The following is a 4,445-nucleotide window of genomic DNA, read 5'->3' on the forward strand; positions in this document are numbered from 1 at the left end:
GTAACATAACTCACTGTTATCTTCAAGTTCTTCATCTTTAGTTTCTCGATGAAGGCCTCTTGCATCTTGAAGGTATCTTTCTCCGGATCATCCACTGTCTTAGCGACCAGGACATAGTCGTATGATAGTGGAGTATGCTGAGGAGGAAGGATGAACAAGATAGTGTAGACTTCAGTGATTTGATGGATCTAATACTAAACATGACGATTAAACAAAAGCAATAACTGAATCTGTGACATGATGATTACATGCAGCGCATTCGGAAAGTATTCAGACCCCTTCCCTTTTTCCACGTTTTGTTACGTTACAGCCTTATTCTAAACAGGTTTTTCGAAATTTTAGCAAATGTATATAAAAATATAAAAAACTGAAATATCACATTTACATAAGATTTCAGACCCTTTGCTATGAGACTCGAAATTGAGCTCAGGTGCATCCTGTTTTCCATTGATCATCCTTGAAATGTTTCTACAACTTGATTGGAGTCCACCTGTGGTATATTCAATTGACTGAACATGATTTGGAAAGGCACACACCTGTCTATATAAGGTCCCACAGTTGACAGTGCATGTCAGAGCAAAAACCAAGCAATGAGGTTGAAGGAATTGTCCGTAGAGCTCCGAGACAGGATTGTGTCGAGGCACACATCTGGGGAGGGGTACCAAAAAATTTCTGCAGCATTGAAGGTCCCCAAGAACACAGTGGCCTCCATCATTCTTAAATGGAAGAAGTTTGGAACCACCAAGACTCTTCCTAGAGCTGGCCGTCCGGCCAAACTGAGCAATCGGGGGAGAAGGGCCTTGGACAGGGAGGTGACCAATAACCCGATGGTCACTCTGATAGAGCTCCAGAGTTCCTCTGTGGAGATGGGAGAACCTTCCAGAAGGACAACCATCTCTGCAGCACTCCACCAATCAGGCCTTTATGATAGCCTGCTTGGAGTTTGCCAAAATTCACCTAAAGGACTCTCAGACCATGAGAAACAAGATTCTCTGGTCTGATGAAACCAAGACTGAACTCTTTGGTTTGAATGCCAAGTGTCACGTCTGGAGAAAACCTGGCACCATCCCTACGGTGAAGCATGGTGGTGGCAGCATCATGCTGTGGGGATGTTTTTCAGCGACAGGGACTGGAAGACTAGTCAGGATCGAGGCAAAGATGAACGGAGCAAAGTACAGAGTGATCCCTGATAAAAAACCTTCTCCAGAGTGCTCAGGACCTCAGACTTGGGTGACTGTTCACCTTCCAACAGGACAACAACCCTAAGCACACAGCCAAGACAACGCAGGAGTGGCTTCGAGACAAGTCTCTGAATGTCCTTGAGTAGCCCAGCCAGAGCCCAGACTTGAACCCCGATCAAAAATCTCTGGAGAGACCTGAAAATAGCTGTGCAGCAACGCTCCTCATCCAACCTGAGAGAGCTTGAGAGGATCTGCAGAGAAGAATGGGAGAAACTCCCCAAATACAGGTGTGCCAAGCTTGTAGCGTCATACCGAAGAATCGCTGCCAAAGGTGCTTCAACAAAGTACTGAGTAAAGGATCTGAATACTTATGTAAATGTTATATTTCATTATTTTTATTCTTAATACATTTGCTAACATTTCTAAAAACCAGTTTTTGCTTTATGGGGTATTGTGGGTAGAATGATGAGGGGGGAAAAAAACAATTTAATCAATTTTAGAATAAGGCTGTAACGTAACAGAATGTGGAAAAAGTCAAGGGGTCTGAATACTTTCCGAATGCACTGTATACTGTCGATAGAGTATATACAACAACCAGCAATGCACTGTAAAGCCGGGTTACATACAGTAACCCAGTGAAACAGGCCTGTGTTTCATCAGTCATCTCTTACCACTGTGGGAAGTAGTGGTGATGTCTCAGGACTATCGGAAGGGTGCCCGTTTTCCTTCACCACTCCCATCAGCTCCAGGAGTTCGATGCTGGCCTGAAACATGATGAGAACACAGGACCACACAGCAAGGTGAGTATGAGTTCGATGCTGGCCTGAAACATGATGAGAACACAGGACCACACAGCACGGTGAGTATGAGTTCGATGCTGGCCTGAAACATGATGAGAACACAGGACCACACAGCACGGTGAGTATGAGTTCGATGCTGGCCTGAAACATGATGAGAACACAGGACCACACAGCACGGTGAGTATGAGTTCGATGCTGGCCTGAAACATGATGAGAACACAGGACCACACAGCACGGTGAGTATGAGTTCGATGCTGGCCTGAAACATGATGAGAACACAGGACCACACAGCACGGTGAGTATGAGTTCGATGCTGGCCTGAAACATGATGAGAACACAGGACCACACAGCACGGTGAGTATGCACATCATCTTCTTCATCTTCTTTAATTAGATGACTCCAAGACAGCAATTAGACTTGCGGTTCCCAAACTAGTTACACCAGCTCTGTCAGGAGGAATGGGCCAAAATTCACCCAACTTATTGAGGGAAACTTGTGGAAGGCTACCCGAAACCTTTGACCCAAGTTAAACAATTTAATGCAATGCTACCAAAAAAATAATAATTTTAGTCATTTAGCAGACGCTCTTATCCAGAGCGACTTACAGTTAGTGAGTGCATACATTTTCATACTGGCCCCCCGTGGGAAACGAACCCACAACCCTGGCGTTATAGCGCCATGCTCTACCAACTGAGCTACATGGGACTACATGTAAACTTGTAGTGTATGTAAACTTCTGACCCACTGGGAATGTAATGAAATAAATAAAAGCTGAAAGAAATCATTCTCTCTACTTCTGACATTTCACATTCTTAAAATAAAGTGGTGATCCTAACTGACCTAAAACAGGCAATTTTTACTAGGATTAAATGTCAGGAATTGTGGGAAAACGGAGTTTGGCTAAGATGTATGTAAACTTCCGACTTCAACTGTATATGACCATGTGTATTGTGGCACGTTGAGAGAAAGAGCAGGGGCCACCTATGTCAATGTGTTAGCCTAAGCCTGGGTATGCTATGCAAATAAAAAGTGGAATTATGCAATATTTGAAAACGTAGCCTATGCAATTAAGGTAAATCACAGCATCATATTCAACTGCCCATTCATCTATTTCTTCCAATCCATGAAATGGCTACGAAATGAATCAATTAATTACCCACCAATGTGAAAGACCACAGCAAATGCATACCCAATTAGCAATGAATAAAAACGTATGACGATTATTTGTTCATGTATAGTTAATAAATAAGTAGGCTAAACCGATACTCAAACATCCTGTTGACAGGCAGGTGGATTCCTATAAGAACAATAGTTTTATCTACCTGTCTCCTGTGCCGCGACATGACAGCTGAATAGGTGTTCAATCCAACAGAGAGAGTTATCTCCGCTGTAGGTCTCCAACGACCAAACCACACAGCGCGTTCAAAGGAGGATTATTTTTCAACTCAACATTTGCACGTAACAAAAATAGCATTCGGTGCACCTGACAAACCACTTCTTCTGAATTCAAACACCGCATTTGTTTCTCACCCTCAGGAATGTAAAAGCGACTTTACCTGTTGCCCAGTGATGTCACTAACTGCATTGTTGCTTTCTTGGCCTGCTGGGGACTTTTGGAATCCGGATGGGTTGTGGTTGGGAGTAACAGCAGAAATATAGGCTAGCATACTACTTGATTGGTTAAACGGAGTTTGCATTATTATGTGTAAATAATTCGTTTGATAGTTATTCAATCTGGGCATCAAGAAATTGGAAATCTCAGGATGATTGTGTAAAGTACCTACTACTATCCAACAGGTGGCGGCAGAGTACACATTTTAAAGGACCGCACATAGGCAGCGCAGGTGCCAGGTAACAAGACGCTGAAATACACTGAACAAAAATATAAACGCAACATGTAAAGTGTTGGTCCTATGTTTCATGATCTGAAAAAAAAATATCGCAGGAATGTTCCATATGCACAAAAAGCTTTTTTCTCTTAAATGTTGTGCACAAATTTGTTTACATCCCTGTTAGTGAGCATTTCTCCTTTACCAAGATAATCCATCAACCTGACAGGTGTGGCATATCAAGAAGCTGATTAAACAGAATGATCATTACACAGGTGCACCTTGTGCTGGGGACAGTAAAAGGCCACTTTAAAATGTGTGGTTTTGTCACACAACACAATGTCTCAAATTTGAGGGAGCTTGCAATTGGCATGCTGACTGCAGGAATGTCCACCAGAGCTGTTGCCAGATAATGTAATGTTAATTTCTCTACCATAAGCTGCATCCAACGTAGTTTTAGAGAATTTGGCAGTACGTCCACAACCGCAGACCACGTGTAACCGCGCCAGCCCAGGACCTCCACATCCGGCTTCTTCACCTGTGGGATCGTCTGAGGGGGGGGGGGGGGTGTTGAGGACTATTTCTGTCTGTAATAAAGCCATTTTGTGGGGGAAAACTCATTCTGATTGGCTAGG

General features: G+C 43.3%; 1 long non-coding RNA gene across 1 annotated transcript; it reads right to left on the reverse strand.

Moving 5' to 3' along the window:
• Positions 1-58: 58 nt before the first annotated feature.
• Positions 59-3,365, reverse strand: LOC121540921. The gene is made up of 3 exons (XR_005995568.1): positions 3,304-3,365; positions 1,853-1,945; positions 59-137 (listed from the first exon to the last, which is right to left on the reverse strand). It is a non-coding gene; the product is annotated as an uncharacterized LOC121540921 (long non-coding RNA).
• Between the last annotated feature and the right edge of the window lie 1,080 nt (positions 3,366-4,445).

This window comes from Coregonus clupeaformis, chromosome 26, assembly GCF_020615455.1.
Source record: "Coregonus clupeaformis isolate EN_2021a chromosome 26, ASM2061545v1, whole genome shotgun sequence".
Classification (NCBI taxonomy): Eukaryota; Metazoa; Chordata; class Actinopteri; order Salmoniformes; family Salmonidae; genus Coregonus; species Coregonus clupeaformis.